Source organism: Crocuta crocuta, unplaced genomic scaffold (assembly GCF_008692635.1).
Source record: "Crocuta crocuta isolate KB4526 unplaced genomic scaffold, BGI_CrCroc_1.0 scaffold190, whole genome shotgun sequence".
NCBI lineage: Eukaryota > Metazoa > Chordata > Mammalia > Carnivora > Hyaenidae > Crocuta > Crocuta crocuta.
In genome coordinates this window covers 11757590-11773742 of record NW_027527955.1, presented here as the reverse complement: position 1 = coordinate 11773742, position 16153 = coordinate 11757590, and positions in this window count along the sequence as shown.

Sequence of the window (16153 nt, the reverse complement as noted above, 5' to 3'; positions counted from 1 at the left end):
ACAGTGGGCTGTCAGTAAAGTTTTGAGGGAGTCAAAAGTTATACATGGATTTTCAGCTGTGTGAGAAGTCAGCACCCTCAATACTCAACATTGTTCAAGGGTCAACTGTATTTAGTTTTGCATGTTTTTGTACTTTGTACCAATGGAATAATCTAGTAACTATTTTTTTCCATTCAGCTTTATCTTTTTGAACTTCAATCATGACACTGCTGCTGGTATGAATGTAACATTGAATTATCCATACTTCTGTTAATGGAAAGTTAGATTAACGTCAGATTTTAGCTATCAAGAACAACACTCCTACAAATACTCTCATATGTGTCATTCAGTGCACACATGTCAAAGCTTGTCTAGATAATATTCTTAGGAATGTATTCATGATCAACCATTCTATGTAATACCCAACTCTCTTCCAAATTGGCTTTACCCATTCAGCCACCTGACATCAGTGTATGAGAACATCCATGTATCTACCTCCTTGGAAGCATTTGAGATAGTTAGACTTTTAGCCTGTTGAAACCTGGTGAGTTCCACTGTGGTGTTCATACTGCACTGTGATTTTCATATATTATTTACACTTAAGGAGTTAATAAGCAATAAACACTCACAAAAGGAAACCTAAAGATTTTATCTTTGGCAAAAGAAAAAATGACAACAGATGGACACTCTGAAATGCAAGAAGGAATAGTGAACAAAGAAGTAGATAAATATATGGGTAAATCAGGAGTTCTAGATTGATAGCTAGGTTGACTATCTTCTGCTTTTTGTTGTTGCTAAAGAGAAGTCATCTGTCCAATTCCTTTAATAACAGCTACCAGGGGTACCTGCATGGCTCAGTTGTTTAAGTGTCTAACTCTTGGTTTCGGCTCAGGTTATGATCTCACAGTTCGTGAGTTTGAGCCCCGAATCAGGCTCTGCACTGACAGCACGCAGGCTGCTTGAGATTCTCTCCCTCCCTCTCTCTCTGCCCCTCTCCCACTTGTGCTCTCTATTAAAATAAATAAATAAACTTTAAAAAATAGCAACAATTTATTAATGCTAGATACTTTTCTAGGAAATATGTGTACATTTTTCATGAAATACAAGAAACTGAAAATGTCATTAATTGGATTTTATAGATGAAAAAAGTAAGTCCTAGAGAAAAAGTACTTGCCGAAATGTACTTACAAATGATAGAACTACCAATCAATGTGGCTTCAGAGCTCATGCTCTTAGCTACTACATTTGCCACTTATACCTATTTTCTTATGTACTATACACCAAACTGTAGTGTGATACTGCTTCATAAGTGAATTGACCTCCTTTCTGGCTGGTCTTGAGATCTTCTATCTTTTGTATTCTGAAATATTACTATGATGTATATCATCTTTGCTGCCTCTCATCCAAGGTGATTTGGTATGTTTTGTGATTTTTGACTCTGGGCCCCTGTTCTTTGGAACTTTATCAGTGGAAATATTTTGAAGCTTATGTTGGCTCTGCCCCAGAGAGGTTTTATGTTTATGTCTGCCAGGTTCTTGGATGCATTCCAGCCCCGAGACCACATTAAATTAAATTCACTACTGGATTTTTTTTATATGCCATATAACACCAAAACTTAAGTCAAACTGATGGTTGTTACAAACAAGAAACAGACAGATGAGCCACCAACAGAATACAAAGAAGAAGGAATTCTAGTTCAAATGACGGTTTTATGCAAAATGGGACATTTACCTTAACCCTTAAAGAAAGAGCAGAGTTTAGCAGACGGACAACGAGGAAGGAAAATGAGAAGGACATTGCAGTTGAGGGATGTGGATAAAGACCCAACCAAATCTAGTGCTTTCTGAAAATTGTGACACTCTGATGTGGACTGGTGGGCATACAGTTTCCTGGAAGGGGTTGGTAGTGCACAAAAGCTGGGGAAGCAGGATGGGTGGGATCATGGAGGATTGTGATCATGATTCAAGCTCATGATTCAAGAGGCACTGGGAAGTCATGGGAGACTTCTGAAGAAGACTACATAATGACTGGAGTCATTCGTGTCTGAGGAACATTACTCTAGAAGGAACATGCAGACTAGATCTTCAATATAAATGTAGAACAATGTCCTGCAGCCAAATGGAGTTTACTTTTGATTATCTTCAACTGTACATGATTCATGCTGTCTTCTTCTCTGCTGGAGGAGATAAGTACACATTAATTTTATTAGGTTTGCCTGCAAGGAAATGGCGTAAGTCTTTGAGCACAGGAACCATTCACTTTGAAAATTGATGACTCTCTTCACCAGTCCTCAGATTGCCTCGTTTTGGCCACATTTGAGCTTGTGCTCTTTAATTTGGGCTGAATCAACTTTTTACCTTTTAAAACAAACAAACAAACAAACAAGCAAACAAACAAACCCAGACCTGGAAATTCTTATTGAATATATTTGTAGTTAGGCATGATTATCTGTGTTTTTTAAAAGCTTCATTAGCGCTCCTGATGGTGTATATTTTCAGATACTCTTTTCAGAATATTTCAGACTTCCCACTACCCTTTTTGGAAAAAGTCAAATCATTTTTTACAAGTAGTTCTCCATTTCAAATTTGAATACATGTCAAAATAGCTCCTGAGTATATGAGTTCTATTGCAACGGAAAATATAAATCTGAAAAAGAACCATGTTTAAAAGGGAAAGAGTGTTGTAACACTGAGTCAAATGAGCTGAGACCTAGTCTCAGCTCTTAACACTCCAGCTAAGTGACCCTGGACAAAGGACATAGCTGCCTTTGTCCTGGTTTTTCTCATCTGTAACATGGGAATGACATACTTGCCCCATTTTGCAAAGTAGTCATGAGGACAAAATAAAATGTAAAAACATGTCAATCCTTTTGGAATCTATAAAACTCTACAGAAATGCAAACTATCATGTGCTACTAGGTATTTTGTCTAAATGGAATTTTTATTAATTATTTAGTATTTATTAATTAATTATGAGTTGGTCCCTAATTTGTTCTTCATGTTTGGATTTTGCTATTTTGAGTCTTCTGAAAATGGCATACTCATATTCCTACCTACAAGAATGCAGTGAGGCACCTGGGTGGCTCAGTAGTTTGAGGGTCCAACTTCAGCTCAGGTTATGATTTCACGGTCTGTAAGTTCAAGCTCCACATCAGGCTCTGTGCTAACAGCTCAGAGCCTGGAGCCTGCTTGGGATTCTGTGTGTTCCACTCTCTCTGGCCCTCCCTGACTCACACCCATGCCCTCTCTCTCTCTCTCAAAAATAAATAAACATTTTTAAAAATTAAAAGAATGCAGTGTTTATGCTGAGCATAATGTAGTGCTGGACAGAGAGGAGCCCAGAAGTCAACCTTAGCCCTTGAGATGAGGGAGAAACAAGCATCCCAGAACTGCTCCAGGTGACACCCCAGGAACTGTTAGAACAACGGACCTTAATCCTCTGCTTAAGAAGTAAAGTCATGGAAGCCAAATTCATCATGACTCAAAGCAACTCTGGGTCTCCTTAACCTCTAAAATCCAGACATCTATAGAGCTTCTTACATAAATATATTTTGTTACATCCAGAAATATGGGAACAAAGCCATAATCTCAAAAGTTAGAGGTTAGACTATCAAAGATGTGTAGTAGAAATTAAGATTGTCCCAAACCTGGTTGAGCTCAGTTCTGACCACCTGTTGTTTACGGACAGTTGAAATTCACAAGCTTAAACTAAAAGTTAGGGGTTTTCTTTTGTATTGGTTTGTTTTCATTTTGTCACAAGGCTGCAAGAAAGAGAAAAATCACAGAATGGTGAGGATTGGACTACTGGTGACATACAAGACTCAAGGCTAAGGTCCTGGGAAGCAGTTTAGTGTAACAGGACAGCTGTGGGCTCACAGTCTGGGGGTCTTGTGTTTGAACTCTGGCTCTGGAATTCCCAGACAAAAGACGCAATCTCTCAAAATTTCAATTTTCTAATCGGTAAACCTGAAACTGTTAAGATCTACCTCATAGTGCTGTGTGAAAATTACATAAGACAACATATGTAAATACAATGAGCAAAAGAGTGGGTACAGAGTAGACCTCCCGGAGATGCTCTCACCTAAATACCACCATCCTCCCTCCGTAAAGCCAACTTGGACAAGTTAATTTATAGAAAGTTTACATTTAGTCCATTTGGACTTCCCAGGGGGGAAGAATTTGGGCCTATTTGAATGATACAGCAGAGAACACTGCTTCATTTTAATAATACTGTGCATTTACCTTGCACGTTTGTTCTTATAACCTGTGTGAAGTCAAGTACTTGTGTGGTACAGTTATAGCATGGAGGCACATTCAAAGAAACACAGTCTGGCAACCAAGGGGTAATTAAGCAATTAGAACCTTTAACACAGCCCTTCAAGAAAATGCCCAAGAAGATTTGTTTTCTTAGCATACAGAAATCCATTCCCCCAAGTACGCATTTATTAAATAATTAGCATTTCTTTGAAAATTAAATAATCAACAACCCTCCAGATATTCTTAGAGTAGGTATATAACTAATAAACCAAAATATATAAATTAAAGTAATTTTTTCTAAATATTTAAACATTGCAAACCTAATCCACTACTTCTAAATGTTTAATTAAATTCACAAATACATTAGAGTCTTGTAAATATTTTAATACCTTAAGAGACAATACTTAGAAGACTATAATGATTACAAAAATCAGTGCATTTATATTAAGGAGGTCACAAGACTATTAACATGATAAGAAAAAGCCCTCCTTATTTAAAAATGTGACACTCCCAGGGCAACTGGGTGGCTCATTTGGTTTAAACCTCCGACTTCAGCTCAGGTCATGATCTCACATGGGTTCGAGCCCCACATTGGGCTCTGTGCTGACAGCTCGGAGCCTGGAGCCTGCTTTAGATTCTGTGTCTCTCTTTTTCTCTGCCCCTCCCCTGTTCACTCTCTGTCTCTCTGTCTCAAAAATAAACAAACATGAAAAAATTTAAAAAATAATAAAAATGTGACACTCCCCAAATGCTTTCACAACTGTTTTATATACGTACATTATTATGGAGAAAAATTTCTCATAAGGGGTCACACACACATGCCCTTATATCCTTGTTAGTACAACAGCTTATGCATAACGAATGTCAGCAACTATTTATTAAATTGATCTTTATACTTAAAACTTTCCCCAGAGCACTTGTACAATCCTCTCCATTTTACAGATGAAGAAACAGAGTCATAAACAAGTTAAGGCATCTTGGATTCTGAATTATCCCCTCCCAGCCCTTCTGCAAGCGAAACTGTGCTTCCCAGAAGTCAGAGGCAATGTTTTTCTCCAATTTGATGGTGACATAGGCCCTGGTCAGGCCTGCTAAAGGCCCAGAGATGCAATAAAGAACAGAAAACAGAAGGAACTCATGAGAGTGTATACTAGTCTGCTCAGACTGCCATAACAAAATACCATAGACTGTGCAGCTTAAAACATAGATATTTATTTTCTTACAGTTTTGGAGGCTACAAGTCCAAGATCAAGGTGCCATCAGGGTTGTTTACTAATGTGGCCTTACAGACTTGTAGAAAGAGCAACCATCTCCCTGTGTCCTCACCTGGCCTTTTCTCTGTGTGCACAAAGAGAGAGACAGAGACAGAAACGGAGACAGAGAATTGTCTTTGGTGCCTCTACTTCTTACAAGGCACCAGTCCTATCAGATTAGGATAATCTGATCCTAGTCACTGAATTATCATCTTAACTACCTTCCTAAAGGCCCCATCTCCAACACTGAATTATCATCTTAACTACCTTCCTAAAGGCCCCATCTCCAACACTGAATTATCATCTTAACTACCTTCCTAAAGGCCCCATCTCCAACACTGAATTATCATCTTAACTACCTTCCTAAAGGCCCCATCTCCAAATATAGTCACATTGGGGGTTAGGGCCTCAAAATAAATTTTGGGGGTGACACAGTCTGGTTCATAGAAGCATACAATACATCTGAGACAACATGACCCTCCTCCCCACAATGGTTCTGGCCTCCTCCTCATGGCAGATTCCTCCCTCCTCATGGGCTATAGGAACTCAGAACCAGCGGTACACCTCTGGGAGAACTAAGGGAGATGTTAGGAAGCTTTGTCCTTTGTAGTTTTGATCTTGTACATGACCTTCCCTCTGATTGTTAGTTGGCTTACGAGTGAACTGAAGGAAAGTAAATGTCAAGAGAGTCCAAGCCATCACTTCTGTTGACCTTTAAAACTGGACTTATTTCTTAAGGAAACTCCTTCAAGAGGCAGTGTGGTGTAACATAAAGAACATTATAGCTGGAATCAGAAATCCTGGGTTCAAATCCCAACAGCTTATCATGGCCTATAAGCTCCCTCATGATTTAAGATCTGGCTCTACCCACCTCACCCCTTATCCCCTTCTCTCTTACTCCCTCCAGCAATACTGGCTTCCTACTTCTACTCAAAACCAACAAGCATGTTCCCACCTCAGGGCCTTTGAAACAGTCATTTCTTCTGTCTAGAAATCTCTCCCTCAGGTATTCACTTGGCCCACTCTCTTACTTCATTTATTACTTTACTTAAATGCTGCCCCTCTCAGAAAGTTCTTCTCTGATCATACTATCTAAAATGGCTCGCACTCCTCTCTTCCATCACGTCTATCCTTGATCTTGCTTTATTTATCTTTATAATATTTATCACCATCTGACATTACTGTATATACTTATTTGTCTGTGGCTTGTCTTTCCCAATATATTGCAAATTCCACTGGGGCAGGTTCATTAGTTTCATTCACTGTTGCGGCCCACACCTCGATCAGCCCCTGAAACAAAGAAGCGACTCAATACAGATTTTGAATGAATGACTATGAATGAATGAGCACTTAACCTTAGTTTTTGCTTCCCTGACTTGGCTCTTCCTTACTCAGGCCTGGCCCTCAGGGGCGTCTGTCCTGTCGTTGGCCTCATGGGCACTGGCGTCTCAATGGACCCCAAGGTGCTATTATCCTGCAGCTCTGATAGCCATGTCAGCTTTCAGCTTTCAACAAACAGTGGGGGAGGGGGGCAGGCTGCCATGAGTACATAAGAGGTTCCAGAAAGGACATCTACCCTGAAATGTTAGAGAGGGTATGGGTGAGGAAGAGCAGAGTGGCTCAGGGCCAGCTAAATCTTAAAAGCTGGGAACAAAACGGGAAATTACATGAAAGTGACCTTGCAAGAAGAAAGGTTGGGAGGGGTTTGCTAAAGACAAAGCACAAAGCAAACTTTTGTGCCCGAGATAAAAGTGTTTCTGGGCTAACGGCAGAAGACGGATGAAGCAAAGGAACCTCAACAGGCCCAACAGTCGATGCAGAAAGGAAAAGAGCAAACGTGCCATGAGCTAAGGCTTGCTTACTGCCCTCTCCCTGCAGACTAGAGCAGCTCCTGGTGCATCACTGGTGCCCGGTGAATTTGTAGTTTATTTGAAGATGCATCCAGAGGGCACACTGTAGGGCTGTGTGTGGTGAGACATGGCAAAGGTGGCATATGAGATAGATAGTGAACACGGGCAGCTTTAAATGAAGAAGCTACTTTAAAAATTCATCAATGATGAGATGGAAAGCCAGGCAACCACAGGGTCACTCTCTGGTCTGAGCAGTAACTAGCTATGGGAACCTGGGTAAGCCACTTAACTCTTTTGTGTCTTACATTTCTCACCTGGGAAAGTGAGTGCAAATGCCATTTACTTTGTAGATTGTACCTGAATTACATGCAAGAGAGCCCAGCATGGGTGTGGCACATGAAGGTGTTGTATTGCAATGCATGGAAGGGAGAAGAGGGAAGAGAAAGGGGCTAAATAGAGAGGTGGCACTGGACAGGGAGAGAGCAGTGGGTCAGGAGGGAGGATTTGGGTAGGGCGGACAGAGGAAACTTCCACCTGGCTGCTGAAGCGTTGACCCCTCTGGCAGGTGTACCTCCCCCTCCCCAGCAAAAGGCGCCTAGGGAAGCCCTGTGCCCACCTGGGCAGACACAAGGCAATTAAGGCCCATGGAAGTCTCACAGGTCTCTGCAGGAAGCTGAAGTTCGTTAACAAGGATTCATCAGGCTTGGATGCCTGCTGGGGAGGAAATGGAAACACAGTAAATGCATCTCATCATCAAAAGCAGGAAGGAAACGAAGCATTTTGGAAGTCACTGAAAGGCAGATTTTATGTAAATTTGAAATAAAGTGTCTAGTTAACCAGATGCTCTCTGAGTGACTTCTTGATTTTGTATGTTCTGGATAGACTTCACCTTGGCATATACTGGGAGGTCCATGAGCTCAGGAGCTGGTACCCAGAAGTTGGAATGAACTCACTCAAGGAACAATGTAACCACTATTCCTTATTGAGTGCCTAGATCAAAACTATTTTCACAGAACACTAAGATGTTATTTGCATTTTTCACTCTCTTCAATGACTGTACAGAAGAGTTTTCTAGAGGGTCACCTGGGTGGCTCAGTCGGTTAAGCGTCTGACTTCAGCTCAGGTCATGATCTCACCATTCATGGGTTTGAGCCCCACATCAGCCTCTGTGCCGACAGCTCAGATCCTGGAGGCTGCTTTGAATTCTGTGTGTCTCTTTCTCTTTCCCTTCCCTGCTCGTGCTCTGTCTCTCTGTTTCTCAAAAGTAAATAAATGTTTAAAAAATATGTATAAAAAGAAGAGTTTTCTAGAGTCTACATAATGTGTGATATCACAACAGTCTAAATGAGAACATATATGTGAATGCAAGATATTAAGGAGATTTACAAAAGTGGAGAACACTGTCACTCTTCTAGGTTTTTTATTTTGAAAATATAGTTATTTTTCATAAAAACATGTTCTTTTAAAGTTAGCATGTGATGGGTTCGCTATTGTTATTTTTCCACTGAAATACATATTTTAATAAGAAATTTAACTGAAAAGTAAATTTCAGTTTTTAATGTGGTAAATATTGATAGAATGTGCATAAACAAAAGCTTTTTGAGTCTTCAATAACCTGTAAGAGTATAAATGCATTGTAAGACCAAAATGATTGCAAAGTTCATGAGATCATGTATCTATCTTTTCTGTACATCATTTTTAGTCTTCAGAACAGACCCCTCAGCTAAAGCCTTTGATTTCCAACATACAGAAGACAAAAAGGAGGAGAAGCCTGAGTGGCTCAGTCAGTTAAGCATGTGACTCTTGGTTTCATTTTGGCTTGGGTCATGATCTCACAGTTTGTGGGTTCGAGGCCCACATCAGGTTCTGCGCTGACACTGCAAGGCTTGCTTGGGATTCTCTCTCTCTCTCTCTCTCTGCCCCCTTTTTGCTCATTCACACACACACACACACACACACACTCTCTCTCTCTCTCTCTCTCTCTCTCCCTCAAAGTAAATAAACATTTTTACTTTTGTAATTAAAATTTTTTTAATGTTTATTTATTTTGAGGGAGAGACACAGAGCGTGTGCAAGGGAAGGGCAGAGATAGGAGACACAATCTGAAGAAGGCTCTAGGCTCTGAGCTGTCAGCACAGAACCTAACGTGGGACTCAAACTCACAAACTGTGAGATCATGACCTGAGCCGAAGTCAGACGCTTAACTGACTGAGCCACCCAGGCGCCCCAATAAAGATTAAAAAAAAACACAAAAAACAAAAAGGAATCTCAGAGGAAACAAAACCCACACGTCTAATAAGAGGCAGATCTGGGATTGCACATGCTGACTCTCTCTGCTATACTCACTTTTCTGCACTGCCTCCTGACACCTACTGTAGCAAAAGGACATTTTATGTCAGAGAAAGAAAACCACAATTACTATCTGCAAGAGGCAAACTTCACTCTCCAATGCTTTCTAAAAAATATTCTCTGGATTACTTTGTCTCAAGGGAAGGAAACCAACTTAGTTCAAAAAGACTTTTCTCCTTCCCCGGCTTAGCCCTGGGCAGTGCCCAGGAAAGACCTGGGTCACCACATCTGCACAGCACCTTCTGCTGGCCCCTCTCTGCTCTAGCACTGCTTGGTCTGGTCTGGAGGCCTTAGCTCGGTTCGCACTAAAGGGGAGAGTCCACAGGTACTGCTGTCATCTTAAAAGCATTGGGAGTTCCTCCAGTGGCAACCAGTCTTTTATGTGACTGCACAAAGCTGCCTTCAACAGCGAATCCTCCCTTGGAACCTCTCCTGGTTTGCGAGTCCATTTTGCTGCATCATTCCCCTACATCCAGAGCTCAAAACACTCAAAGAATTGCTTTTCTCTACACTTGTTTCTTGAGGAAGAAGCCTGGCATGAGTTTGGACCCACACAAACCTGTATTTGAATCCAGGCCCTTCAACCTGTAGCTCAGCAAGTGACTTAAACTTTAGGAGCCCTGCTGTTTTCATTTTAAAGGTAGACATGTTCATATTTAGTTTGTAGGGTTATTTCGAGCCTGAGGTGGGAAAATCAGAGGTACTTGGCACTGGGCTAAATGATTAGTGCCGGTTTCTGGTTCCCCACTTCCGTTCTGGGCTGCAGGAAGAGCCGTCACACTGCAAAAGGCATCGCTGTCCCTGAGGGTGGCCGTGGGCCACATGCAACTTCACCACAACCTGGTCACCCCCCCAGTGTAAATCACTGTGAGTGTAAATCACTCACAGATTTAGCTGCCACCATGGGCAGGAATTTGTAGAGCTCAGGATATAAAGTTGAAATGCTAGGTTTCATCTCCCAAGGAGCTTAGAGTCTAGTGCAGTAAACCCTTACAAGAACATTGCTCACATGATTCTTTCCTTAAAAGACTTAATTTTTTTTCCATTTTTTAAAGCATCTTTAGGTTCACAGCAAAATTGAGCAGAAAGTACAGGAACTTCCCATTTAGTCCTTTCCCTCAGATTAGTATGACTCCCCCACTATCAACATCCTGCACCAGAGTGGCACAGTTGTTACCATTGACCAGCCTACATGAGCACATCATAATCACCCAAAGTCCACAGTTCACCTTAAGGCTCACTTTTACTATTGTACTTTCTATGGGTTTTGACAAATGTGTGTGCACTACATGCATGTATACTAAACTGGAAGCAGGGGTCAGAGTGAGAGAAATATGAAGCTGTTACGTTGCTGGCTTTGAAAAAGGAGCGAGCCGTGAACCAGAAACGTAGATGGCTTTGAGAAGCTGGAAAAGGCAAAGAAATGATTCCCCTCTAGGGTCTCCAAAAGGAGACAGCCTTGCTTTCATTTCAGCCCAGTGAGAGCTATATCAGGACTTCTGATCTATAGAACCAAAAGAGAGCAAAAATCTGTGTTTGTTTAAACCACTAGGTTTGTGGTAATTTGTTACTGCAGCAATAGGAATTGAATACGCAGAGGAGTTATTTACCTCTGGGGATCAGAACGCCCCAGCTGGCTGGAATGTGAGAACAAACTGACTATCGAGAAGCAGAAATCTCGCTGGTGGGGCCTACAGGGCACCACTTTATTATCATAAATACCATTCACACCATAAGCTCATAATTTTTTGCATTTCAGCCATCCTCAAAACAAGGCATCTGTAGCACCAAAATTATTCTTTTCCGTATGAAATGGGTTATTTATCACATTATCCTATTTGAAGTGATTATTGTCATTTATCACATTGAATTTAATTAATTTTCATATTTCAAGGGCCTGATAGCTGTTAACTATACCACTGGGCCAAAAGCTGCATAAAACAATCTGCGTTTTTCCCTCTTACATTTGTTTACATCCTTAAAAGGCTATATTTACTTCTCTAGAGCAAAACTGCTCTGTGTGCCAGGCCATATTGGCAAATTCTCTAGTGAAAAAAGAATTCTCTAGTAAAACACAGATCAAGAACGTGTGGTAAGCAGATGAATAGTAAGAACAGTTTCGGCTGATGGAAGAGGGTGGAAGAGCGAAGGCATTCCGGAAGGGGACATAGGCGAGCTTTCTGCAGACGCAGCTGGGCTGCCCGGACGGCAGAGCAGAAGCGGTAGTCACCAGCAGCTGCCAGCAACTTCCAAGGTGCTTTCCAAGCGGAGCCTTTTCCTGACCTTATTTGCCTGGGGAAGTTGCAAATGGCTTTTTCATATTTGTTTTCCAGTTACCTCAGAGGAAGCTCATGTCTGTTAATGTTTCATACCAATCCTGGCCATTTGAGATCTCCTGTTCAGGGGCACGCTGCTTTGAGGTTAGCTCTGACCTCGGGGCTCCATCTGCGTGTCTGGTGACCCAGCCTGCAGTATCGTGTTTTATTTTTGTGAATCAGCAAAGAGGTTTTATTCCCAGATTGGCCTGAGGATAGCACTAGAAAGTGCTTTAAAACAAAAGGTCAAGGCTATCGCTGGATTGATATGGTGTATAATTAGATTGATATTATCATATAACATATTATTGCACTTACCTATAAAATGTATGTATCTCTTTACACATATACACACTAATAGAGAATTTAAGGTGAAATTTCTTTACAGTTCCAACAAGATTCTGCTACTCACATTCTATAACCTGTGATTAGTACTCTGATCAATAGCATGAAAACTGTAAATTGTTATGACCTCTGGACTCGCCCTGCACTTTCGAATATCCTCCACAGCTGCATATTGGCACAGGCTTTCCCACATTACAAGGCATTTTCCCATGCATTGTTTCATTTGATCCTCACAACAGTCTGAATTAAAGTGAGGAACCTAAGGGTAAGGGGGTAAGTAATGTACCCAAGATTATAGACCTACCAGCTGGTGGAGCTGAAGTTGGAAAATAACATTTGTTATTTCTTCTGTACGGTTACACCTTTTGGGAACTTTAAACTATCGAGAAGTTATGATGGTCATGAAGAGAATGATTATCACTGACTTAGCACATACTGTCCACCAGGCTATGCACTAGGCACTTCCGTGCACTTCCCAAGTGATCTTCCTGCCCACTTTATGGATGAGGCATCTCAGGCTCAGAGAAGTGAACCAACAAGCCTGAGGCCACACAGCTCACATCTGGTAGAGCCAAGTTTGAGTTCTGTTCTGACTCCAAAGCTCATGTTCTTCCCTTTTGACTATGTAACCTATCTGCATGTCAGGGCAAATTTAAATCAGTGTTGCTACATTTTGTACCACTTTTTGCATTTTGCAGCATATCTAGGTACAGAATGAAAGGACTTGTTCTCTATTAAAAACAAAACAAAACAAAACAAAACACTTCCAAGTCTCAGAATGTAGGTAGGATGGAGAGTCTAGAGGTCAGTGGACAGCCGCCTTAGTGTCTCTGAATCACTGGCCAGCCTGAGGCTGCTGGGGGCACAACTCCAGCTCTGAGAGGAGGAAGAGGCTCTTCTGGAAAGTGTTACATCTTCCCCATAGCAGGGAAACCATGAGTTCTAGAGGCAGAACCCTGGAGTCGGAGTGGCCCTGCTCATTAGGAGCTGTGTGGCCTTGACACCCTCCTTACCCTCTGGGGCTCTCTGCTCCCTTCTTTGGAAAACAGGGATTAAATTAGATAATGTTGGCAGGGGTGGGGAGGTAGGTTGCAAGGGAAACTATTCTTATGAATCCCTTCTAGTGAGTCAAGGTTCCCTTTGCTGTCGCTGAGTAACCACTCTGAGGGACACAGTGATGACAGCCCGGTAGCCACACAATGAGCAGCATTCTCATGCTGCCTTCTGGAGGGCTGTGCAATACATGCATCATTTCCTGCCAGAGTTTCCAAACCTCTTCACCAAAAGGCTATCTTACATGAAATAGTTGTTGTTTGTGTTAAGAAATGACTCTGCTAGTTTCAGGGCCAGTTCCATTTCTATAGGCCCCAATGACAGGGAGAAGGAAGGCTTCCTGCAGATTTTCAGGACCCCAGGCACAGGTGGCCACACAGTGTGAGCTTCAAAGGTGGGTGAAGTTTCCCAGCTGGAATATCAGCCTCCTTGGCTTCACCTCTGGAAGTCTCAGTGTCCTTATTTACATAATGAAGTTAACAGTTGCCACCTTTCAGGACTCCGATAGGGATTACAGGTAATGTGAATGAACTGCCTAACAAAAAGCCTGGTATTTAATAGGTATCAGTAAACATTGTCTAAAATCCCTTTCCACCCTTTCTTCCTCACACCCACGTTTACAGGTGGGTGTCTGTAACAGATTCAAGGGCAAGAGTGCAGCAAATGGATGAAGAAAGGCTGTGGGAGAGGCTCCTTAGTGGGTTCTGTCCATTCTGGAATAGTCACCTGAGTCCACCCTGTTCAGATATTTCACCCAGACTGGGTAATTTATGAAGATGACAAAGGAATTTGCCAAAGATGGCCGACACTCTCTGTAATAACGAGAACAATATTCAGACACTGCTGTTTGGTGACCCCTACTGGATTCTGGTGTCTAACTTCTGTTTATCCTCAGGACTGGGGGAATGCCTTGGTGTGTCAGAGGCCATATAGAGGCCCCCACCATAATGTTTGAAGTGCCTACTTCCCCCTTCAGAGCTGGTAATACTGACTTTGTTTACAAAATTGCTGAAAGTGTAGTTTTTAAGTCCTACATGTTCATTGAACTGATTTCTATAAAAGGCTCTGCTTCCCCTTGCCAACGCTGTGTGAACACTGGCTGCCATTTCTCAGGCTGGATGGATGTAGACCCCATTTGGCAGAACCATGGCACTTTTTGAGAAACAGTGTTTAAATAATTTCTGGGAAGCAGCATGAGCGTTAATCACTTCATATCCAATTTTCGGTGGTTTCATTATAGTCTGTATACTTTGGCCTCAAGGTTAAGGAAAGATGAAACAGGATGAAGCAGCTTGCCCTGAGATAATGTCTATCATTCAGGCACATAGTGAGCCAGAGCTATGTCCTGAGCTCCGGTTACATGCAGAGGGTTGTGCTAGGTAAGTTGGAATACATAGCTGTAGGTGTGGTTCCTGTCCTCGGAATCTATAATAGAGTGTGGGCACAGACATAACATGCTGAAATAGAGAAGGTAAACCTAATCAGTGTTTGTAGTATGACAAGTGAGAGACAAATCGATGCATGTACAGGTTCAGGGATGGTATCTGGGAAATAAGAATTAAATGAGGAGTATTCAAGGATCTACAGGACCTGAGAAAACCAATGTCAAAGTGGAGACGCATTCTGGGTGGAAGCATCAGCCATGTGAAGGCACATAAGTGAGAATTTGCTAAGTATGTTTAGGGCATGGAGAGTGTACCAGCGTGTTTGCTTCATTTCTTTTAGAATAGTGGGAATCAAGTTTGTAAAGATGAATTGGGGTCAATGAAAAGGAAGTTGAGTTTTTTTTTTTTTTTTTACAAATAGTTTAATGTCAAATTGGTTTCCATATAACACCCAGTGCTCATCCCCACAAGTGCCCTCCTCCATGCCCATCTCCCCGCTTCCCCCCACATCCATCAGTCCTCAGTTTGTTTCTCAGCATTCAAGAGTCTCTCATGGTTTGCCCCTCTCCCTTTCCCCCACCATTTCCCCTCTTCTTCTCCCCCATGGTCCTCAGTTAAGTTCCTCCTAATCCTCCTATACGTGCAAACATATGATATTTGTCCTTCTCTGCCTGACTTATTTCGCTCAGCATAACACCCTCAAGGTCCATCCATGTTGCTACACATGGCCAGATTTCATTGTTTCTCATTGCCATGTAGTATTCCATGGTATAGATAAACCACATCTTCTTGATCCATTTGTCCGTTGATGGACACTTAGGCTCTTTCCATGTTTTAGCTATTGTTGAGAGTGCTGCTATGAACATTGGGGTACATGTGCCCCTATGCATCAGCATTTCTGTATCCCTTGGGTAAATTCCTAGCAGTGCTATTGCTGGGTCATAGGGGAGTTCTATTGTTAGTTTCCTGAGGAACCTCCACACTGTTTTCCAGAGGGGCTGTACCAGTTTACATTCCCACCAACAGTGTAGGAGGGTGCCCGTTTCTCCACATCCTCGCCAGCATCTAGAGTTCTCTGATTTGCTCATTTTAGCCACTCTGACTGGCGTGAGGTGGTATCTCAGTGTGGTTTTGATTTGTATTTCCCTGATGAGGAGGGATGCTGAGCATCGTTTCATGTGTCTGTTGGCCATCTGGATGTCCTCTTTGGAGAAGTGTCTGTTCATATCTTCTGCCCATTTCTTCACTGGGTTGTTTGTTTTTCAGGTGTGGAGTTTGGTGAGTTCCTTATAGATTTTGGGGAAGTTGAGTTCTAAGCTGGAGAGTTTGGGCTTATTTCTTTAGGTAATGAAGCCATTGAAAGTGTTC